At 46.4% G+C, this 24,839-nt stretch overlaps 1 protein-coding gene across 6 annotated transcripts in view; it reads left to right on the forward strand.

Moving 5' to 3' along the window:
* Nucleotides 1-1,017: 1,017 nt before the first annotated feature.
* The window catches only part of FBLN2 (fibulin 2), a 118,445-nt gene continuing 94,623 nt past the window's right edge, over nucleotides 1,018-24,839 (forward strand). For 2 of the 6 annotated variants that reach the window (XM_061472997.1, XM_061473003.1), the window contains exon 1: nucleotides 16,129-16,347. The gene's annotated coding sequence lies outside the window, so the exon portion shown is untranslated. The other 4 variants (XM_061472999.1, XM_061473004.1, XM_061472998.1 and 1 more) reach the window with 4 other exon arrangements.

The following is a 24,839-nucleotide window of genomic DNA, read 5'->3' on the forward strand; positions in this document are numbered from 1 at the left end:
TCAGAGGCGCCTGAGCGGCCGGAACCGGCCATGTCTGTGCCGCGGCCGCTCCTGTGAGAGACCCTGCAGGCCCGCCATGGCCACAGTGCAAAGGCAGCGGAAAAGGCAGGTTCTGTGTGGAAACCATGAGAAGCAGAAGGCACCGCGCTGCTCCGAGGATACCTGGGCAAAGGTGAGCGCCGGGAGGCGGGAAGGAGCTGCGGGTGCCCGGCCCTCGCCCCGCAGCAGGGCAGCGCTCTCCCCATGGCTGTTGCTGGCGTTTCACACAGCAGGAGCTGTAAGTGAAGCTCATTCATCTTGGGACACTGTCCTCCTGCCTGTCGCCTTTCCCCTGGCCTGAAACCCTCCCCCGTGGTCAGAGGCTCCTCCTCATGGGCTGTAAGCTGCGCTCCTCCATGCTCCCTGTCTTACCTACCTCCCTTGCCTCTGGCCCTGGGCCAAGGCACGGCCTGGTCAGCACCTGCACAGACACGAGTGCAGCCTCTGCAGAGGCGCTGGGGCAGGAGGAGCCCTGTCTCCAAGGGCTCACCATGTTGAACAGGGCTTTGGCAGCCATGTGGAATCCCCTCTCCTCCTCCTAAAGCCTGGCTTGTGTTTAAAACTGGGGGGGGGGAGAATCAGACCCTCCTTCCTGCTCTGGTGGCAGAGATGGAATCCAGTTTTCCCTCTCCCCCTGTGGAAAGGCAGAGTGTAGCCCAGCTGTAACTGTTCCAGGAAACCTGGAGGTCAGCAGGTAGCACAGGTTCAGTGGGGCCTTTCTGATGAGCAGCTGCCACAGTGCTCTGGTAACCCCAGTTCTCCCATCTCAACAACAGCAAACCCACCCAACAACCAACCTTTCCCCTGTGACCCTCTCTTTCCCCTGCAAAGGCTCATGGCTTACACTGGAGACCACCGGCGTGGGACCTGCCCCAACACTTCTGCAGAGCAACACTTCACCATGGAGCGTGCTGTGTCAAGAACAGACAGCCCAGGCTGCTGCATGTCAGACCCACGCTGGAAAGCGGGGTCCCTGTTTGTTTATTTTTGCTTTCTGATGGTTATAAAACTAACGGGCCACATTTTTCATTCTCTCGGGCATTACTAAGGGCTATAGGGATATTCCTAAATAGTTTACATCTGTGCTCTGAGTCTGGAAGAAAACACCGAGCCAGATTTCAGGAGAGAAAGAAACCGGAGACAGCTGTGAAAGGGGCGTTGCTGCTGTCTGCTCTATGACTGTGTGGGTCATCTATTCCCTTCAGTAGTAACAGGAGAAGCGCATCCAAAGCAATAGTGAGCTGGCCTTTGAGTATGAACTAACCAGGGCTACACAGTATTACATACAGCCTTGTTACTTTCCTATGCAACAGCATCCATAAATTCAGCAAAGAAGTATGTGGATGCCTATTGCATGGACCAAGCTCCAAAGCTGCAGTGGAAAAAAAGAAAAGGAAACTTTGCAGTTGGATTTTCCAGAGCAGGTAACATTGGGAACACTTTTTAACTCTCAATTGAAATGATTTTGTGTGAACTAGATACATTTGTGCAGGATGACATCTCCAGATAGTCCCTGTGGGGCTCATGAGATGGTTTTGCTAAGAACTTGGCTAGCTGTGCATCTGTGCTGCCCAACAACAGGGATGTTTTGCCTCACTAGATGATAACTTTCACATGTTGTTAGAGATCCATCACAGTAGAAGTCAGTACTAACTGGCTCACATGGCCTTCAGCTTTCCAACATTTAGTCATCAGGTCTCCAGGCTGATTCAAGTTTTTATTAGCTCCACCCCTTACCCAATTTGGGAAGCTTCTAACACGAAGCCTTGTTCCTGGCTGAGAGGTATGGTCTGCCAGTACTTGGTGATGGTCACCCTTTTCCTCACAGCAGTCAAAGCATGTTTTTTCTTGTTTCTTTGGACTTGCATTTTAAAAGATACAAGGAAATCAGTCATGACAATTGCATACTAAATAACAATAAGTTGATTTCTAACCTAAGTGGTTTATTCTAGCATAAGGCTGGTTTTGTGTAGAAAAAAGGGCAAAAGCCTGAGGATGATGCTTTTATTAGAAAATAGCTTTGAGGAAAGAAAATGGAAAAAGAGTGTTCTGGTGGTGGTCACCCCTGCCTGGTGGGGTTGAGAGACAGGTTTATTGGTAAAACCAGCAATCCGTGCTATGTTTTCCCCATGATGGTGTGTTACTGAAGGGCAGAGCAAGGCAACGTGGCACAGCTCTGCCTGCCTCATGGCTGAACCCACATTCAGGCTCGGGCAGCTTCTCACATGCTCTAACCATAATGGCTTGTAATAGCTACCGAAAGGTATTTTGGCAAGGAATTGCCTGTCTCGCTCCTTCAGGAAAGCAGGCAGCATCAAACAGCAACTTGTGAACTGGGTAACTTTGGTTGTCTGGGGAAACAGCCATTCGGGTGGTTTATTTGTATGGTAGGTATTTGTTATGAATACAGGATGTTACTAGGGCTCAGACCCTGAATTCTTGACCTCAGTGCAAACATCTTTATTTGAGACATCCACCAGAAGAAAACAATGACCTGTGTCAAGTAATTCTAGGGGCTTATGCGCTTCTTTGTCAAAGGGGACCATTCTGTACCTCCCAAGTGCATAGGTTATTGCCAATGACCAGCACTCACTGGCACCAGCTTGAGCTGGAAACCTCTCATCAGTAGTGGTGGTCTCTGCCTCAGTCTTGTGTGTTACTACAGCTCGGGTTACACCAGGGTCCTCACAGCAATCCAGGTGCTGGTTAGAACAAATGTCTCTGTGTGAGTCATATGTGGGGACTGAGCAGGACTGGGTATCTGGGGCAGATGAAACAAAGCCACACCTTGATTAACAAGGGGATGTAAAGTACCGCTGGGATTTGAGACCCTGCTGGAGAATAGAGGGGCTCTGTGGAAGGCTTAAACAGTAGTTTCCTCTGTGTTTGTGAGTACAGAGATGAGACAGAGGTAGTCTTATTTATGATTCTAGTGGGTTTGAAGAGTTGTATGTTTATAGTAGTTTTCTGGTACCTCAGGGAGTGGGAAAAGGCAGTGGGCAAGCCAGATGGCCAAGCAGAAACTTGAGAAATGGTGCTTCCCATGCAGTGAAGCACAGAAGGATCAGATGGAAATCATATCTTGCTTTGGGAAGACACAATCTTCCCATTTTGGGAAGTGTGTTATGGGGATGATGAGCTTTCCATTGGCATCTAGATGGGAATGAAACCTTTACAAAACTAATTTAGAGTTTGGAAAGGAAAGAAGGGGATCCTGCGTAGGCTGGGATATGTGAAAATCACAGAGTTGATGTTATGGACATGAGAGTGAAACCCAGGTTTTCCAAGAGCAGAAATAAGAGTGCAGACCCATGTGCCTGCAGTGCTGTCTATGCCCTGGTGAACACACATACACTGGGTTTGGGGAGTTCTGTGGTGCTTGCAGGGTGTATATGAGGATGCTGACTCCAGCACCAGCTCCTTCTGATAGCTACAGGATACTACAGCATGAGGTGGATATGGGCTCACCTTGGAAGCAAATGCAAGAACTGTTAATTTTGAGGTGCTCATGCAAATACGAGCCACTACACCGCTGGGAGCAGAAAGGGAAGAGCTTCTGGCAGTAAAAGAGGAGCAGGCAAAATTCAGCAGTTGGGAGGGACATAAACTACGTATCTGAGTAAAGGAATGACAGAAGATATAATTAGCTTCAGGTTAGCGACCTGGCAAGTCCTTGCTTGCATTGAAAGGGCAAGGGATTAAATAACAACCACACACAAACTGAAGAGAGAGGTTGAAGTTACCTAGCCATGCTGCCTGGGGCTGGCTGTGTGCCCCTCCGCTTCTCCATGAAGCTTCCATGAGAAGCATCATCCCTTCTCACCCCTGGCCCATGGCTGCTGCCCAGCTTCCTGTGTGCCTCTCAGTGGCTGCTCTGAGCACCCCTGGGAGCACTCTGTGCCCCTGAGCCATTCTCAGATCCTGCCTAGCCGTGGAGAAGCAATGGTCCCATATTACCAAACAGGGGCCCTTTGCTTCCTCCTGTTCCCTTTGCTGTCAGGCCCTCTCCTTGTTTTACCACCTGCCAGTTGCTCAGTCAATGTTCTTTAGGAGATACCCTGATCCTTAATTCCTCTTTAGCTCTGAATAGCTCTGGGCAATGCCACCTATTTGCCTTGTCATTATGTCCTCTCCAGACAAATTACTGTCTTGTGACATTAATTTGTTCCATGCACCAATAGGGGACAAAAGTATAAGAGGATTCCAGACTTTGAAAACTGAAGCAGCTTTTTACAAGAAGAGCCACACAGAGTGTGCACAGCTCCACAGGGCATTTCAGCCCTGCTCAGGCATGGCTGCCAGGCTTCCCCTTGCTTACTTTCTTCTTGCAACCTGTAGCCATCCTGACTTTCACACTGGCTGCTCTCTTGCATCCTACCTATTGCTATATCCGGCAAGGCTGGGCAGCACTGACAGATCACTGCACCCACAGAGAACCCTGCTGACGTTAGCAGAGCTGTATGTGTGCAAAACCCACATGAAAAGAGCCCACACAGAAAAAGCCTGTGGGGTCTGGGTCCTAGTTGACAACCTTAAATATTCGTAATGCTCTGCTGAAATGACATTTCAATACTGTTGCCCCTTCCAAATTAGGAGCATGTTTCAGAATCGTGATGTGAAGCATTACTTGGAGGGTAGCTTTGCATGATGCAGCGTGCTGATGGTTATTCTTATCTGGAATATCCATGGTGTTTAGTTTACAACCCGCATGCTGTTTGCTGCAGCAAATCTGAACAGTGTGCATTAGTTGGCTCCTCCATCGTGAGAAGACCTAGAGCTTCATCTGGTTTTTGAAAACTTTCAAGGTCAATGTTTAACCCTTTCAAAAAAAAGCAGTAGAAAGAAACTCGTTGTTTCAATTGCACCCTCAACTTCCTCACCAGCAAAACATTCAGGTACAGAAGATTCCGTGAGAGGAACTGGGATAGCCAGGAGGAAACTGGAAATGCCAACAGGGGTCACTGGGGGGAAATACAACTCTGCCTGCTCTCTGCACATCTGTGTGGATGTCGGGTTTGAGCCACTACTGCATAACCAGGAATCAGTCCAAACTAAAGGGTGTCGGGTGTGCTCTGCTGGCGTTTCTTGGGGACTGTGTGTGACAAAAATGAAGGTAACAAGCCCTGGAAGAGGGCATGTAGTACCCATTTCTAAGACTATGGGGTAAAGGAAGAGCTCTCCTTGGCAGAGGGTTTGTTTCAGTAGCCTTTGCCATCTGAGAGTTCATCAATGAGGTGACATTTGCTGGCATCAGAGTGCTGATTTGAGAGCTGTTCCTTCCATTGTACGATGGAAAAGGAAATGGTGAAAGAGCATGAGAACAAAGAGTAGTTTCAAGTCAGGTTCCAAGACAGGGATAACTTTCCTGCTATTTGTCTGGAAGAGCCCTTTGATCTTACATTTGGGTACATTTCTCAGACACTTGCAGTAAAATGTCGGAATCTGAAAGAACACCTTATCAAATGCTGCTTAAAAGTGCTCTTGGTTTGTTAGTACATTAACTAAGTTAAGTTAAAACATTAAAGTTGCTGTCAGGCACACTTGCTCCTTGCTTAAAGAATTATGCTTTACTCTATTTCACATGTATAACTTTACTTCCTCCAAGGCCACTGGATGGGTACAGCAGACTATTGAATTTGACCACATACCTGCTGAAAAACTCTCTGTTATAAATTGGGACCACAACGGATCATAATCCAATTGAATTTTATTAATTATAGCAAGTAGAATATGAGCAAAGACAGCGCTGGACGACAGGGGAGTCTGCGCTCCGACAACTGCCGTGCTGAACAGTTCTAACAGTCCCTTTTTATCAGTCCTCCAGTTCCGCATTCGTATCTTCAACGGAGTACTCTGCGCATGCCCCAGTTGCTTGAGGCTGAAGGCTTGAAGTCCTCCTCGGTTACCTTTAGATATCCTTTTCCATATATGGTCTTCAACTTGCTGTGCAATAATTTTTAGAATTGTTTTGCAAAAGCCCTTAGTAAGCGTCTTGCGGTTTGTAAATAATTTTGGTGTCAACTTATGCAAGTAAAGCACTTAAGCAAAGCAATAGTTGCCCCCACCCATATGTCTGCCAGTTTTTTTTTTTTTTTAGAACATCTTGCAGATATTTCCTCAAAACTTGCAGATGTTTCCTCAAAACTTGCGCAAGCGGTGTCTGGTTTAATCTGCACAAGCGACCACGGTTATCTTTTTTTTTTGTTGTCTAATCTTTACATCAGGCTTAGCATAAATCTTAATAAACAATACCATAGTCCCTAGTTTTTCACAATCCCCCCTTTTTCTTTTTATCCTATTATTGTTTATTAGATGTTACTTTCATTTTCATTCTCAGTACTGTAAGCTAATTTGTTCCCACACTCCCAACACTTATCATAACATTCACAAGGTAATACCTCGCAGTTACATTCATAGCATTTTCGTGGTATAGTACATTCACAGTATTCTTCCTCTTCATTGATAGATACCTTCTTATACTTTGTTTCGAATTTTGTAGTTAGAATAAGCAATTTGGCTATGTCAAGCCTTTCCTTAATAAAATGTAAAATATAACGCAATATACAAGGTCCAAATACAAGTCCTAAGATTAGCATAATAAGCGGTCCTGCTAAAGTAGATAACAAAGTGGTTAGCCAGGGTGAAACATTAAACCAGTTCTCATACCATGACCTGCCCGTCTCACAATCTTTCTTACGTTGATCTAACCTTTTCCGGAGTTCAGACATGGTGTCCTGGACTACTCCCGTATGGTCAGCAAAAGAACAACATTCTTCATTGAGAGCTACACATAACCCTCCCTCCTTTAAGAACAACAGATCTAATCCTCTTCTATTTTGCAGTACTACTTCTGATAAAGACTTTACTGAAGTGGCTAAATTTTGGATAGATTGTTCTATTTTTGCTAAATCCTCATCTACAGCCATCTGCAAACTTTGTAATTCCTGACCTTTTACTAGGGAGGCTATGCCTGTGCCTGCTCCAACTCCGCCCGCTATCAGCAGTGTAGCTAAGGTTACCACTGTAATTGGCTCTCGTTTTTGTCTATTCAGGTCTCCTTCAAAATGGTGTAACACCTCCTCAGAACAATAATCACCTGTACGCATTTACTGACCAGCCTGAGGCTATTGTCTCACATAAAGTTCCACTATGAATTCAGGTGGCCCTGGGTCGCTAAAAGTGGCTATTGTTCTCGTTCCTTCCCAAGATACTAGTTCCCACTTAAATGGTTCATGTGGGTTTTCCCCTTTTGCCTGGGTTATTATCAATATCAAGACTAATGGTATACCAGGAAAAAGGGTGTTTGTCAATTTTGCCAATTTAAATATATTCTTACCAGTCCTGGGGAAGTTCGGCCATGGCTGCTTCTGCATCCCATTTTTCTGGCTCTTTTCTCCACGGTTTGTTTCTCTTCTGCCTCGCCCGTCGACTCGGTTGCTTCGAGCCACGGGGTGTACCATCTTCTCGGCAGCAAGCGAATTCTTCAGGAGAATAGCTGTTTCGGGCTTTTTGCCTGCTTACATAGGCTTCCCACTTTACAGCCTTAATTAATGGGGCCAAGCAAGACACGGTTAGTACTTCCCTCCGGCACTGGACAGCCACGATTTCAATCACAAAAGGGATTGGTTGATTTGAGTGGTAACAATAATATTGGGGGTGTATTCCCTTAGTAAAAATATCCCACCATTGGGGGAATCCTTTTACAATTTCTCGTCTTTGTTCAAATTGTTTTAATTTCCAATCGGTTAACCATCTTTCAAATTTATAGCATCGTTCACAGACTCCGTTCGGAGGGTACCCCTCATAACAGTGCACCCACCATTTGTCCTGGCATACCTTGCATTTAAAACATACAAATGGATAACAATCACACTGTGGGTTGCTACACCTTAATCGTAGGTTTTGTATATAATTGTTCCTTATTTTCCGTGGGGTCTCTATAGTCTATATCAGGTTGCATGGGTATTTAACAATTTTTACGACCGCACTTGGTATGTTTCCACAGGTAATACACTATTAAAGACATTATAAAAGCAATTGCAAAACAAATCACACACTTAACTCCAAAGGGTAAAGCTTTAAAATAATCAAACCAAGTCTCTATCATAACTTTATCTCCTTAATATTATCTTGGTATCACCTGGTGCACTGATTACTTTCCAGTGGGGTTTCGTCACTGGGCCTTTAATGCGACTGGCATGAGTCCATCCGCTCTCAGCAGTCCGGACAGCTGTTTCTTCCACGATTCGTGATGACCCGTCTATAAATAGTATCTCTCCACATCGTAGTTCTTCTTCCTCTAAGTCTGGTCTAATACGTGTCTGCTGTTCAATTGTTTGAAAGCAATTGTGCAATAGTTCATTACCTTCTCCTGGGTACAAAAATTCAGCGGGGTTAACTGCCCCAATAGTTTTTAAAGATAATTTAGGGGATTCTAGAAGTATTCCCTCATACTTTAATAATCAACTATCTGTAAGCCATTTTTCTGCTTTTTGTTGTAACACTCCCCTGATGTTATGAGGTGCATATAAAACTACTTCTCCATTAAAGGTAATGCGATTCGTTTCCTCAAGTAATAAGGCAGCAGCCACAATGATTTGTAAACAACTCGGCCAACCCCTGCTCACAGGATCCAACAGCTTTGATAGATATGCCACCGGTTTCTTTTGTCCGGCCCATTCCTAAGTTAATACTCCGAATGCCATACCTTCATGTATGTTAACAAATAAATGGAATGGCCGCTTTAAATCTGGTAAGCTTAAAACCGGTGCTTGGCTTAGTTCCCTTTTGAGATTGGCAAACTGCTCTTGATCTTGTGGGGTCCATTTGGGTAGTTTGTCTTTAGATAGTTGTTCATATAAGAATTTAACTTTAAAGCTGTAGTTCTCTATCCACTGCCTACAATACCCAAATAGCCCTAATGCCTGCCTAATTTGCCTCTTAGTGACAGGCATAGGTAATTCCAGAATTCCTTTAATGCGTTCTGGATCCAATATCTTCTTGCCATTAAACAAATAATGTCCCAAATACTTCACCTTTTCCTCCACAAATTGTAACTTTTCCTGTGATACCTGTAGTCCTTTTTGTGCAAGAAAGTTTAGGAGTCGAATGCTTTCTTTTCTTACATCCTCCTTATTATTCCCTGCTATGAGTAGATCATCTACATATTGTAACAACACATTTCCCGTTTGGACCTGGTATTCCTTTAAGAGCTCTTCCAGGGCTTGTCCAAACAAATTAGGGGACTCCGTAAACCCTTGGGGAAGCACGGTCCATCTCAATTGTTGTCTACGGCCTGTCTCTATGTCCTCCCATTCAAAAGCAAAATAATCACGACATTCCTCTGCCAGTGGACAGGCCCAAAAAGCATCCTTCAAATCAATTACACTATACCAGGAATTATGGGGTCCTAGTTTACTTAACAATGTGTATGGGTTTGCTACTACAGGGAACCGGGTAATAGTTCTTTTGTTTATTTCTCTTAAATCATGTACGAGCCGATACTTCCCATTTGGTTTCTTTACAGGCAGAATGGGAGTATTAAAGGGTGACATACAAGGCTCTAAGACTCCTTTTGCCAACAATCGATCGATTTCTGGTTTTAATCCTCTCCGTCCTTCTAGGGAGATGGGATATTGTTTCACCCTCACAGGTATGTGGGGTTCGGAAATCTGGATCTTAATTGGTGGGATTTCCAGTCTACTTATTGTATCCGGAGAGTACCAGACATCGGGGTTAATTTGTTTTTGATCATCCACGGTCAAAGGATAAGTAGACACTGTTAGTTCATTATTTTTTACTTTAATTTCTAATTGCAATTCAACAATTAAATCTCGTCCTGACAGATTAAATTCTGCTTCAGGGACGAGCAAGAGTTCACCCATTCCAAATTTATTTTCAGTTTCGAATACCACATTCTTGATTTTGTTTACTTTAAAGGGTTCTCCTTTTGCCCCAATTACCTGTACTTTTTCAGGGGAAACTTTACATCCCTCAGGTAATTGTTTAATAGTTGATTTCTCAGCCCCAGTGTCTACTAAAAAGGTGAACTCTTGTTTATGGGGACCTATTCTTAATTTTATCAAGGGCTCATGATGACTCCGGTCCCCTAAGATATAGAGCCCCTGACTCTCCTATTCTGTTTTCAACATTTCCTCATCCCTGATCCTTTGTCTGCAATTCTTCTTTATATGTCCCTTCTTTCCACAGTAAAAAAAATATCTCTGTTCCTTCTCTACTACTACGTTCCCTTGTTTCGTTCCAGCAGATCTGTGTTCACCAGTTCGCCCTTTGCGATCCTCTCTGACCACTGCTACCATCATTTTTACTTGTCGCTTGCTGCTCTCTTCTTCCCGCCTTACATAAACTTTCTGAGCTTCTCTCAGTAATTCATCCAGCCCTCTATTCTGCCAGTCTTCTAACTTTTCAATCTTCTTTCTGATATCTTCCCATGATTTTGCCACAAACTGAGTTTTGAGGAGCGCTTGCCCTAAAGGGTCGTCTGGATTTACCCCAGAGTACAGTTGAAGGGCTTTCCTCAGTCGTTCTAGCCACTCAGTAGGGCTTTCATCTTTCTTTTGCATTTCATTAAATGCTTTATTGATATTCTGGCCACGGGGTACTGCTTCTCTAATTCCCTGAATTACTATAGTTCTCAGATCCTGCATATGAGTTCTATGTACCGGATCTTGATTATCCCAATTAGGTCTTTGGAGTGGCCATTTAATATCTGCTTGGGGTCCCTGGACATGTTGAGCATCCCACAGTCTCATTCCTGCTCGTCTGATCATATCTCTTTCCTCAGTAGTAAATAATTGACCAAGGATAGATTGCATCTCATCCCAAGTATAAAGGTTTGGTCCCAAAAATTGATCTAATCTTTCTGCCACTCCGAGTGGGTCCTCAATTAAGTTTCCCATCTCGGTTCTTTTAAAATCTCGTAGGTCAGCCGAATTTAAAGGTACGGAAATATATCCGATCACAGGTTGAGGTCCCCCATGGGTATTTCCCTTAGAGGGTACATCTGAGCTGCCCCTTTTTGACTTCTAGTTACGCGTCTAGGAGGAGGGGGAGACTCTTGTTCCGACTCTGGTGGGGGAGTGGATGCTCTGGGGGCCTCTGGAGGGGCTGTGGGAGCAGGAGGAGGAATATAAGGAGGGGGGGTCAGAAGGGTTTCATCCAATTCTTCCTTCTTTTTCTTTAATTTAGTTTTCAGTTCATTCAATGGATAAAGTCTAGTTCCTGGTTTTTCCAGCCAGACTTCTGCATATTGACTCTCCTCCGGGTTAAGGGGTTTTTTTACTATTAACCCAGAGGTTTAATTGCTGTCTTACCCAATCTTCTTCTGACCCATAGACTGGCCAAAAGACATTTTTTAAAAATCTTCTTCCCTCCCCATATCTTAGTACAATATTCTATCATCTTCTGCTTATCTTTCCCTTGGGTTCCAGGGAAATATCTCCAATTATCTAAGATATATGCCAGAGGGGTATTCTTAGGTACAGTAGGTACCCTTCCCATGGGAGCCGAAGGCTTGCTGCCCTTCGCCCCCATCTTCTGGAATATCCACAAACACACACTCAGTCACTCCCCTTGTTCCTGGCCCAGTCCCTCGCGGGAGATGGAAAACGCAGTACTTAAGTGTCCACACTCGCTTGGTTCAGTATATCGAACCTCTCATTTGTTATATTCCAGGAAACCCAATCCCGCCCGAACGGCAAACCCACGAAAAATTTCGCAATATACTTACGCGTCCTGCGTCTTCGTCCGGACTCCTGTGCACAGAATTTTATGGGATTTTACCGGTTTCTCCTTTGCTCATTATTCTAGAATTTAGGTTCGTCGGTAAGGTTGGGGTGAGCTGTTGGTCGCGGGGCCGCGAAATGTCGCGGGGCGCCTCCCCGGAGGACCAAAGCCCACCGTTCCTTATCCGAGTCACGGCACCAAGTAATTGTTATAAATTGGGACCACAACGGATCATAATCCAATTGAATTTTATTAATTATAGCAAGTAGAATATGAGCAAAGACAGCGCTGGACGACAGGGGAGTCTGCGCTCCGACAACTGCCGTGCTGAACAGTTCTAACAGTCCCTTTTTATCAGTCCTCCAGTTCCGCATTCGTATCTTCAACGGAGTACTCTGCGCATGCCCCAGTTGCTTGAGGCTGAAGGCTTGAAGTCCTCCTCGGTTACCTTTAGATATCCTTTTCCATATATGGTCTTCAACTTGCTGTGCAATAATTTTTAGAATTGTTTTGCAAAAGCCCTTAGTAAGCGTCTTGCGGTTTGTAAATAATTTTGGTGTCAACTTATGCAAGTAAAGCACTTAAGCAAAGCAATAGTTGCCCCCACCCATATGTCTGCCAGTTTTTTTTTTTTTTTAGAACATCTTGCAGATATTTCCTCAAAACTTGCAGATGTTTCCTCAAAACTTGCGCAAGCGGTGTCTGGTTTAATCTGCACAAGCGACCACGGTTATCTTTTTTTTTTGTTGTCTAATCTTTACATCAGGCTTAGCATAAATCTTAATAAACAATACCATAGTCCCTAGTTTTTCACATCTCTAATGATAAAGAAAGTGTGATGCCCTTTTCCTCCTAAACTGCCTAAGTAGGTAATTCTCCCGCTGCACTCATCCAGTGCTGCAGGAACCTTCTCTTGTAAGCTGTTTCTTTAACTTCACATTAAGAATTCAACTGTGCTATTCATAGGACACCTTTGTGAGTCCTGGTGAGCAGAAGTCTCCAGAGCAGCATGAGCTTTTCTGCCCTGGGTTCAGAGTACACATACATTGCAACTGATGTGTTTGGACTGGGCTAGTCTATAAACTGTGCCATTTTTGTCCCATTTGAAATGTGTTAGACTCTGGCATTTCAAAGCAGCAGTATCTTCTAAAAGCTCTTCCTGTGTGAGCTTTACGTGTCTTACACTTCTCACCTGTACACTGCAGTCAAAGGCACACTGCCCAGCCTGACTTTGGCCACGTAGGCATTGTCTTCTGCTGCTGTGTGACATCTTCCCAAAGTCTGAAAAACTGTGGCAGGATGAGGACACGGGAGGAAATGTTTCAGTCAGAGCCTGCCTGCACTTGACAATTGTTCTGCTTTGTGGTTATTCAACCAGAGTAGCACTGCTTTAAAGTGGGAATGCTGTAGCCATGTGGAAGAGAGAGTCGTGGAAGAGATGTGACAAATGAGTTCCTCCTATTGACAATGGCAAGAAAAAAAAGGGGCAGAGGACACTGGGATGTGCTTCCCACTGGTTTGCAATTAGGAAATGGTTGCTTAGGAAAACATTAAAGACTTTTTTTTTGTGTTAAGTCTGGAATTCTAAAAAGTCTCATTTTCCCTTCCCTGATTCGGTTCCACTTCTTTGGGGCTTTTATTTGGGAAAGCTCCAGTTGATTCTAAGTGTGTCAAGTTCTCTGGGATTAACCACACCATGTATAGAGTCTTCTCTATATGTTCTGGTTTCCTGCCTGTCTCTTGGAAGGAGGCAGTGCTACCCCTCTCCCCTTTGGTGCCCAGTGCAGAGCTCAGTTTCAGGAGTGTTAGAGATGCAAAAAAATGGCTGAATGCAAGTCCAATAGAAAATTCCCCTCCTTAAGTCAGACTTCTAGAGTTAGTTTTGTTTTCCAAAGCTAGTCCCTATGTGTGTATGTGCTAATCACACCACTGATGATGGCTGCTTTGTATCTTTGTCTGGGTTCATATGACCTGCCTTATCATTTCAGGCCCCAGATAATGTTGTCAGTTTTCTTTCATTCACGAATGGTGGATATTTCCATTTAGCCTCACTTTATTAAATCCTAGATGTATTAGTTCTTCAGTGCCACCTGAAGTCAAAGCAAAATGTTTTAAGTGAGCTGATGTTGTTAAAAAAAATCCTGTTTCTGAGCCATGTTTTCACTTGGGCAGTGAACGCACTACCTAAGGACAGGCCACCAGCATAGGACTCCAACTGTCCATTTAGTTTTAGGGCTTCCTGGGTTTATGCAGGTGAGTGGTGGTGTGTTGTGCAGCAGAGCTGAGCTGGCAGGTTCTTAACAGCCATTTTGCTCTCTGTGGTGAGAAGTTTCTATGCTCTACAGCAAGGTCCTCTGGGGCTGTATTGCATCCATCACTGCTGTTTTACATTGGCATGTAGAGGGATGAATTGCTTGTCCCAGTGGTATGTGAGGAGATTAATGGCAGAACAGGGTAGAGTCTGCTCCCCATGTCACACTTACCCACCCTACAATGCCATTGCTCTCCTTCAGCTCGGTCGTCAGCTGCTGGACACAAGACTGACACCTTGAGCATGACTTCACCACACCTCTCCTAAAGGTGCACCAACAAACATGGAGTCTGTGGCTGTGTTTCCTCCTGAAGTCCCCCCCATTGCTGTACCTGCAACTCTGGCTGTAGCAAGGACATTGGAAATGCTGTTGTACAAGTGGTGAGAAGAATTGTAAACCAGTCTTTAACGGGTCTGGATATTGGGATCTCCGTTTCCTCTGCCTGTGTTGGTTGTGTGAGTGGGGCAAAAATGGTGGGCACAGTTGGGCACTTCAGGGAGAGGAAACCTCATGCTAAAGGTCTAATGTAGCCGGGGCAGCTTGCACCCCCACTTAGATCTGAGGATGGATTTATGTGCCTGAAAAGTTCTCAAGTATTTTCAATGTGCATCAGTTGTTCTGAGAGATTTTGCCCCTACTTAGAGACTCTGCCTTGCTGAGGCCACTATGACTTTAACAGCAAAAACTGCTGGAGTGATTCTGGGAGTCTCCTGTAGTTCCCATTTTCATTCTATCCCAGTGCTGGAGGTGACTCCATTGGTCTCTCCTGGTCTCCTCCAAACACCTGTGACTCAGACTCGAGGGTGTGGAGCTGGGGGACATGGGCTCGCTCTCAGCTCAGCCACAAAGCCAGGTCCAAACTCGACTGAGGCATTACTGTGGGTCCTGCTGCTTCCCGGCCCCTCATGGTGCAGCAGGTGACAGCAAGTGGCACTCAAGGGCTGTCACTAGGTGTTTTAAGGAGACTGTAGATGCCACCTTCAGAACAGCAGTGCTCATGTTGCACCTTTGCAGCGTCAGAGAGGAATCAGAGTCCTCTGCTCTTACTGTGCTTTTTCTCCCGTGAATGAAATCCCAGGAGTGTGTAGGATCAGTTTTTGAGGGTTGATTGTTTCCCCTCACAGTAAAAACCATTTTTCTCTCTGTCTAAAGTTATGCAATGATTTTGTAAAGCTGGTCAAGCCCTGAGGGTGTCCAGCAGCAATCGGCAGCAATCCCTGCCCTCACACATGCTGTAACATCACAAAATAAAATAGTCCCACTTTCCCAAGCTTTGGCTGTGTCAGAGACAGGATACCACAGCATTCAGAAATGGAAACTCTTCCACTGCTGCTTCTCCCTAATTGCATGCACATTGTGCCTGTGCAGATTTCAGACTTGCCTGTGGATGGGAGCTGCTGAGAGCCAGGGGCAGCCCCAAACTTCCTTTGATAATGTTGCATTTTTCCAGTCACAGGCAGGGCTGGGCTGTGTTTGCTATAAAGAGGAGAGCGCTGAAGGAAGAGGGCATGACAAGGAACCTTTCCCCAGAGTGGCAGTGATAGGAGAAGCTGACCCAGCACTGCAGGGAGCCACCATCTCTGACTGCAGGAGTAGATGCTGCTCCACCCCTTGACTGCAAGGAAAGGCAAAGCCAGCAGCCAGACCATGGTTGCTGTGCTACCCTCCCCAGCTGGTTGCTCCAGGCTGGTGTTCACCTTGCCTGGGCCAGGGCAGGGTCAGTGCAGAGCTGCTGTGCTGAGGGCTGAGTAGGCAACCTTGGTGGGGCACTGAGCACCACGCTTTGGTGCTTCCCATGCAGGCCTGGCCAGAGCAGGACAAGCAATGGGGCCTGGACACACCTGGGGGTGTTTGGTCAGTCCCTTCCTCCCATAACTAAATGCCTGAGAAGAAGGAGGAGCTCTGCAGTGTGAAACAAGCCCAGCTGGGTCTCCCTGTGCTCCCTGTCCTAGGGTCTTGCTTCAGAGGTTCAGGGCTGGCCCTGCAGCCAAGCCATAAGGGTGTCCCAGGCGAGGTCCCAGAGCTCCCCACCCAGGGTGGGCCAAGCTCCCTCTGCCTGCAAGCACATCCTGCTGCCTGGAGGGAGAAGGCACCCCGGCTATTCTTACGGCCCTCTGAAGGATGTTTTCTCGATGACATAGTGTTGCAGTGACTTTGTTCTTCCCAGGGACTTGACTCTAATTTATACCAGGATGGGTTTCTATAAGCAGTCTCTATTATCATAGAAATATGACAACTGGACCCTCTCGAGGTAAAGATTAGGATCGAAATCACCAAACGCTTCCATGGTGGCTTGCAACGCTGTAAGTTTGGGGCTGCTTAAACCTCGGTAAGCAGCGGTGGGATGAAAAGAAACCGAGAAGCGCTTCTGAGCAGAGTCTTGAGGCCTCCTTTGGTGGCCTGAGCGGGTGAAGCTGGGCAGACTCCGGAGGCGAGGCGGCTCTGCCCCACGGAGGGCGCGGGGCTCGGCCTTCGCCTCTCTCCCCCTTTTGTTTTGTGGTGGCGTTTGCTTTTCAATGGCAAGCCCCTGGGAACGGGTTGCAGCTTCTCCTCCTTCACGTGCGCGCTGCCCCACAGCCGCGCTCATTGTCCGGCCGTGCCCGGCCCCGCTTTGCGCTCGCCGGGGCTGCCGGCGCTGGGAACGGAGCGGGACGGCGGCGCCGGTGTCAGGTTAGACAAACACCCCGCGCTCGGGCAGCCCCGCCGCGGCTTTCCGGCCCCTCCCTCTGGCTCCCGGGGTCCGCTTGCCCCTTCCCCCGCAGAGCCGAGAGAAGCAGCGCGGCGCCGTGAGGGCAGCGGCGGAGGCAGCGCGGCAGCGGAGCCCCGGGCGCGGATTGGCCCCGGTGCCCCATCCGCGGAGCACAGCGGAACATCCCGGTCCCGGGCGGAGCGGAGCCGGCTGCACCCCCTCCGTGCGGGGGACGCGACCCACAGCCCTTTCCCTGCTGCAGGGACACGCGGGTATTTCCTTACGCTGCTGCTCTGCGCTTTCTCCTTTTAGGTTTCTGTAGTTCCGAAAGTGGCAAATTGTCAAAGCAGAAAAGTTGCTGTAGATGTTTCAGGGCTGTTGCTTTACTGCAGACAACTCCCTGGGTGGAGGGGGAGCAGCCTGCGGTTCCGTGGGAGTGTTTGGAAATCATATGTCATTTGGAGGTGGGGGGAGATCTGGCAGAATTTTTCCAGGAGCGCGCTCTCCAAGCTGCGCAGGCTGGACTACGTCGTGCGAGCTCAACCAAAGCCAATGGCAAGTTTGAAAAGAAGAGCAGGAAATAGATGGGTAACTAAGGAAAGTGCTTTCTGCGTGCTTTTGCCGGTGTGCTGGCACTCCTGGAGTGATGGGTGCTGAGAGGGGCACTTGCCAGCTGCCTCACTGGCAGGGTGGGCTGTGTTGGGGGGATTTGGGGAATAAGGCTTGCAGGATCGCTGCAGAAATCCAGCCCGGCAGCAGAGTCGCCCCCGGCGCGTACAGGGCTTCAGCGAGAGCCACCCTGTTCTCTGCCCCACGCCTTCCTCACCTTATCTCTTCCTCTTGTCACTCAAAGCCTTGTGCTGGGGCGTGGAGGTCCACCCAGCGCTGAGCCACCCGCGGGGAGTGAGGCCAGAGGAGGTGGGGTTGGGCGCAGGGTCTGTACCACCTCCTGGACCTGCAGGAAGGTCCTTTGAGCTTAGTGGTGCCACAGCGAGTTTTTTTCTCTAAGCCTTTGGTGCTGAAGGAAAAGATGTTAATGCTGAGCTATACAAGTACTGAGGTTTGTTTCTTTGCACCTAGAGGTGATGAGTAGAGGGGTGGTGTTTGGCAGTGTAGCTGTTCCTATGGTTTTGTAGCGCATCATCAGCACCTGAATTCTCCTTTCCTGCTCCTCCTCATGGGACATCTTTGTTTCAGGCATCCTTTGGGTCGCAGAGGGAGGCTGTGGGCACATCCCACAAACATGGCTTTACTCCTGTGGGGCCTCTGGCCTGAGCATTCTGCAGGAAGCTGCTTTGCTTGATGGGGTAAATAATACGTAAATGATAGCCCTGCAGGTATTTAAATCCTAGGAAAAAATGTTTTTCTTTTAATTAAAATCCGTTTCTGTAATTGGAGAGATTTCTCACTGTTATCCCTCCATCCACTTGAAGACCTTTTCAGTGTCATTAGGTGATAATGTCACATTACATACTGCTAAATTTGCCTGGTCTCCATGCAGGTGGAAGAAGCCATCCTTATGCAGTTCTGTGCGCTGAGGGGTAGGTAGCCTTTCAGGGGTGGTGCTGAGCAAAGTCCCACAGAGGCTGGTGGCATTAAAGGTGATATTCCAGTGCCATCAGCACCTTCTGTCCCACTCAGGCATGCAGCATGGGAGAGCTACAGCGATGCCCATACCTGCAGACTTCTGGGGAAGCAGAGCTGAGGATCAGTTGCACACAGGAGTCTGCACTGGGGTGCTCATGGGTGTAGTCCACCAGGCACCTCAGGCTGGCTTTTGGCTCTTTTGACGACATGGCATCTTCTCAGCTGCTGTGTCCCTGGTTGTGTTGAGCTCTGCTGTTACACTTTTGGGAAACACTGTTTTGCTGGACAGTTCCTCCTTGGCAGGAGGGACAGTGCTGGGGCACTTCCACACTGCCAGAACCACTCCAGCCCTGTGGATGTCTATTCCTCAGGATTTGCAGGAGCAGAGAGTAGTTACATCCTATCTCCAGGCTGTGGCCTGCTTTCACTCCATGTTGAAAATCATGCTTTTTGTCCCTATTTTCTGTGTGTTTGAACCTCCTGTGGCTCATTGCTGTAGTGTTTGGTATCTGCTCTCAAAGCCTGCATGGAGACTGTTGGGTATGGAGGGTCCTTCCTTGTCATCCCTGTGCCCTTACATTTTATCCTGTGTAAATCAAACCAAGTTTACTGCCAAACATGCCTTTCACAGATGCCTTCTTTCCTTTATTTCAGGAGGAGACAAATGTTTACAATATTGGTCTTCTCTTTCAAGCAGTTCTTTGGAATTTTTTCCATGCTTGAGAGTTTCCTCCCCCAGTTTGCAGGTCAGAGGTGGGATTCAACTGCTTCTGGCAAGACCAGAAGTGTCCTTTAAGTTGTCCAGAGATGTTTGCGGTTGCTGAAAGACTTACAGTGGGCACATGCTTTCCTGCAGCTGCCTTCTGTCTTTCCAGCTGAAGAAACCAGAGGGCTGCTGGGTGGCCCACCAGTGCCAGGGCTGCACGACTCTTCCATGAGCCATATCTGCCCCATGAGAGGGCTGTGTCTGCTGGAGCTCCTCTTCCTCCTCTGGCCAGGGCTGAACTGCACTGAGGGCTTTCTTTGCAAAGTTGCATGCAGATCCCTGGTGGGATTAAGAACTTTGATCTTAGTTATTCTGCCTCTTATCTCCTCTTAGATGTGGCAAAAGCCTGGGTGTTTTAAGAGTAAGGCTCTGATACAGTGCTATGGTCTCATGCATTCACTTTTGTTTAGCTTTTCCCCTCATTCTCTTGCATTAGAAATGTGATTTCCTTCTAGCTCATTGGCATAACATTATCCTTCCATTTTTCTGGAGGTGACATGTTGCCTTTAATAACATAGGTCTGGATTTAATATCCCAAGTAGTCCTTTTTCTGACTCCCGTGTTTGTACAGATCTAGAGCTAAAAGAAAAGAGACTTCTGAAAGGGACTTTCCGAAAAGTGGTTTATTTTCTCCTGCTTACATTACTGTGGTCTTTTTGTAAGAAATCAAACTGTTGAAGCAAATATGTATCCTGCATAGGTATGAAGAAATTGCAGCTCACTTGTGGCCTGGATCCAGTCTTCCTTCTGCTGAACATGGTTAGAGCCAGACCAGACCCTTTGGGTTTTACCTTTTCATTCTGGTGTTACAACCCTAATATATTATTCATGAAAATTAAGCCGTGTTAATTCCATCTCCTGGTCTGCTTTAAGACAGACATACATTCCTGTCTGTCTTGTTTGCTAATGAACTCTATGGATTAAATCCAAAGTCAGGCAGAAGTTTAAGCACTGTCACTGTTTCACACAAGTAGCTTGCCCTGACATCATTGTCCAGATGTGCTCTCCAGGCTTCCCACATCAGGGAGGCTATGGAAGTGAATGTCTGGCCGGAAGATGTCGCTGACCTGTACCCCGGGAGCACTGGAGCCTGTGGCTTCCCTCAGGGTGGTCTCATTTTATGAATGAAGGCAGTCCCCACTGGTGCCAGCAATCTGCTATTGTAGCCACGAGGGTGGAGACAGGAGCCGGGAGCGTGTCCAGTCCCAGCACAGCCATGGTGTTCCTGTGCTTGTGGGGGGCCTGGGCTCAGGGCACCCTGGAGAGAGCAAGTGAAGAAGTGTGTTGTGTTGTGAAGGCTTACAAAGTGTCCCTTCTCGCCTCACAGGCTCTCTCCTGCCTGTTTTGGTAGGAATTTCTTTTTGATCCTCAGCATGAAACTTGTTTCGGTTCAGTTCTGGTTTTCACTCTTGACTCTATTCAGTTAAGACACCTTGGAGACAAGGTGCTCATTTTTTCCTGTATCCACAAAACCTTTTAGTAACTGCTAACCCTTTACACCTGTACATGTATAGTCAAAAAAGGATCTTAATGTGGTTTTGTCTAGACTTGTGATGGAGGGAGAGAAAGCAATTCCTGGGGCATGGATACATGACTTTTTGGAAGCAGAAAATACAACCAGCAAAGGTTATATCCCTAACAGAGCTGGCAGAAGGCATCTTATGGGTGTTCTTAATCCACCTCAGTGCAAAGCCAGCCAGGTTAGCTCAATCCACCTTTGGTTTTGACCTAAATTAGCTGAGTCTGCACTAGTGCAGTGAATGTTCTCTCTGTCCCTCCTGCCAAATGTATGGTGGAGGACTACCAGCCAGCTGCTGGTCCTCAGCCAGCTTCTGCTGTAGCCACATCCAGGAGAGACTGTGTGTCCCCCAGGCTTTGCTTAAATGAGAGCTGAGCCTTTGTTCAGTATCAACAACGTTTGTCAGAGACAGCTTAAGATGTGCCCCTTATACTCATGTTTGTGCTGTCCTAAATCACCTCAGTGTGTAGCTCTGAGCTCTGCTCCCATTAGCAGTTCTTCCTGGGAGATGTCACAGGTCGCTCCCTGCTGCTGTGCAGTTGGACACTTCATGAGTGGGACTGGCTGAACTCCTTCCTGCAGGTGGCTGTGGTTCAGAGTGAATACTTACTTTGCCCATGGAAGGACAGACTTGTTCTTTTACCTGGGGATTCATGAACCATCTGGGATGATACTGGATATTCCTGTGTGGACAGAGATTGAGAGGATGCCTTCAGATCTGAATTCCCATTTAAATTGAAGGGCAGTTTGATGTCTGTGTTTCTGTGGCAATCCCATTTATAGAAACAGCTTCTAGAACTTTTGCCTTTCTGTCCTGTGCACTGGGCTTTGGAGGCCAGGTTACTTATAAAAGAAGATGGAAGCTGGGAAAGGTGTTTTGCTAGCATCGTGAATCATTAGGTGGGGGAGAGACAGAACATCTAACACTCTGAAGTGTTGTGTAGCCTGAAACCTATTCACAGGAGAATGCTACTTTAAATATATGTCTGGAATGGGAAAAAAAAAAACACTTCTGAAAATGATGATTTTTTTCTTTTTTTTTTTTTTTTTTAAGAATTAAACCTAACTGTTTAGAAATGATGAATTATTCTAACCTGTGAGTGCTGTAAAGTCTCGTCTATTCAGAATAGTATTTCAAATGATTTAAAGTTGTTTGCTCAAGGTTTGCTTTTACCATGCCATGAATTGTCGTGGATTTATTCCAGCTGTCTTCCACAAATGTCTCACTTGTGATGGATTTGTGCATGGGAACAGGCTGCCAGGGTTTAGTTTTGATACCAAAGCCCCATTTTGTTTTGTTTATAATATCAGTTTGCTTTGCAGAATGTATTGCTGGTTTTTCATGGAGTTGGCTAGACTCCATGTTGGAGTAGACATGCTAGCAACTCCCCTGGGCAGAGTTACTGGACCTGCTTTGCACCTTCTGAACCCCCTTGAGAATGGGTCAAGGGTGGCATATCTGTAGATATCCCGCCTCTCTGCCCAGCGCGAGACCTTCCCCTCACATTGGCTGTGTGGTCCCAGTGCTGCCTCTTGGCCGAATCTAGCAGTCCTCCTGCTACGTGGTTCACAGCAGCACTTCCTAACTTGCTTTAGGCCAAATCAAGTGGATTATTTTAAGACAGTAATTAGACTACTGAAGAGAATCCTGCTGGCTTTTGGGTTTGTCTTTTACTTTCCTGAAGTGAATGAGGGAGGACCATGAAAGGCTGCTCGACCAGCCACATCTGAAGGGAGCTGGGCTGTTGGTGTAAGGGCAGGCAGATGGAGGTCTCCTCACCAGCACTGCTGTAGCTGAGGGTGGGGGATGGATAGTCACCATGGCTCACTAGCAGCCTAATGAAGTCCTTACTGAAGGAGAACATCTTTCTTTCTGGGCTGCTGAGGCTTGCCCTGTGACTCTACCACCTCTGATGAGGCTTAGTTTTTACTTATTAAGTTCTCATAAGCAGAACACTTATATTTGGTAGCATGTCATGTTCTCCTTTCCAAACTAATCTGCCTCATGCATGGAGCTCTATCATATATATAATCAGTATCACATACTGCCTGATGATCTTGAGGGACTGGGTATGATTAGTGTGTAAAACTTGGATGGCCACTTGGAAAGAATATAAACGGATACTGTGCAGAGCAGATTTATGTAGGGGTTTACTCCTCAGTTCCAGACTGGTAAATAGGGTAAATGGATCCGCTCAGTAAGAGGAACTACTCTGAAACATTAGTTTGCCTTTAGAGCAAAACCAAACAGACGATCAGCTTTCTGACATGCAGTTTGGTTCCTGGCATGGCTACTTGCGTATCCAGAAGGATACGTTCTGTGGAAAGCATTTGTAATCATTTGTGGGCTTTTCTGAAGTGGCAGGAGTGCATGATAGGCAATGGCTGTATATAAAAATGAAGATTTCTGCATTCTTCTCAAAGTGTTGCCATAGTTCACTATACCCTGGGGTGCTGGAAGTGTCTGAATATTAAGGATGTGTAAAAGAGCAAGAATATGCAACCTGTCTGGGCAAACAGGTTAACTTGAGGGCACCACTGCTTTTCCTGCTTTGAAACAGAATTAACTTAGATGCTCATAATCAAAAAGGAAACTCACCTGTATGTATTTACGTTTCCTATAATCTCTCCTTCTGTCAAGAGTGAAAACAAACTTAGCACTTTGATGTAGATTAGACAGTTGCATGTATTTCATTCTGATTCTTGGTTACGTGTCTCTAGTTCATGGTTGCTTGGCTTTGAGGCTGTGACTAGCACTGTGTTGCATGTTTGGGCACTGTGGTACCCTTAACACACAGCTCAGGTTCTGCATGCTGCCATGATTGTGGTCTGTTTTGCACTGGGAAAAACCCACTAAAAGAGGCAGGGAAATGTTTGGGCAAGCATGTGTGTGTATTTCAAACAAAATAGTCTCCACTGGGTTTAAAAGAAAATGTTTCCATTGCTTTTTAAGCCTGCTTTTCTAAAACTCCTTTAAAGAGCCAAAATAACATCTGCCATCAGGAACACCCTTCACTTTGGCCCGTCCCTGGGAGTGCCCAGCATATGGCGCTCCCGTAAGTCCCAAGGAATGGGCATAGAGTGAGGGGTTCATAGCAGGACTGGGCAGAAGCAGAGCCCAGGGTTTGGGTAATGATGCTCTGAACAGCTTCGAACTGCTTTTCAGTGCAGTCTTTCCTGATGGGTAAATGAAGGAAGATAAAAATTCGTTAATTCATTAAAATAAAACAAAGTTAAAGAAAACTGCTTTCTGCAAATCACATCCTGTTTTCATCCACATTCAATTAGCATGGACTTGAAGCTGCAGAGTGAGTGTCATCCATCTGACCCACCTCTCCTCCCCTCCTATTGACGCTGATATTAGGACTATGGGAAAACTTAGACTGCTGGCAAAAGGGGTGGAAAATCAAATGTTTAATGTTTTGCTTGAACATTTTGTGGTTTCTCCTGAAATTCTTTGTCTGAAACAAAGGATGTTCTTTGTTCTTCTTTTGGAGGGTGCTTTTTAGTTGAAAAAAATATGCAGTGTCATTGTGGATTGCAGAAGTTCTCTACGAAATCCTCTTTTTCTCAACCTGGAAAGAAGGCCAGTTACAAACTGCAAAGACTTGTTTGTTCTTTTGGTGAAAAAGGGCTTGTTGGCAGATTCTTGCCAATACACAGACTCAGAATCAAAATGTTAGTGATTTGGAAAAATCTTGAAATAGAGTAATTTCACATGACCCCCTCTTGGAACCATTGGAGTTCTGCATTCTTTGTTCCAGCATAGCTCCCACTGAAGAAATACTTCAAAAACAAGATTATGGATTCTTTTAAAAGAGTCATTCTTTGCTTCGTGGGTACAGCACTAAGTTGTGTTTATGTATCTTAATCTTACCCTGATTTATGAGATCAAAACCAAGCATTCATGGGTTTTGTCTGGAGAAGATATGAACTGAGCAGTCGCTGCCCTGCTGAATGCACAGACTCAAGCTCTCCCAGCTGGGTGGTGAGCTGCTGTAGCCATGTGTTGCCCTCATTCCCAACATCCCAGCCAGAGGTACCAGTCCCTTGGTTCTCCTCACTGCTCAGAGGCCTGAGGGGTAGTGATGGGCACAGGGGTTTGGCTGAAGGCTGAAGGCACTCGTTGGTTCCCTTTGCAGCTGGGAAAGGGAGGGGTTTTGCAGCCTGGGGTGCAGGAAG

This window comes from Pezoporus flaviventris, unplaced genomic scaffold, assembly GCF_033815535.1.
Source record: "Pezoporus flaviventris isolate CSIRO_AGI_PZ_B2104156 unplaced genomic scaffold, CSIRO_AGI_Pfla_v1 ptg000073l, whole genome shotgun sequence".
In the NCBI taxonomy this organism is placed as follows: domain Eukaryota; kingdom Metazoa; phylum Chordata; class Aves; order Psittaciformes; family Psittacidae; genus Pezoporus; species Pezoporus flaviventris.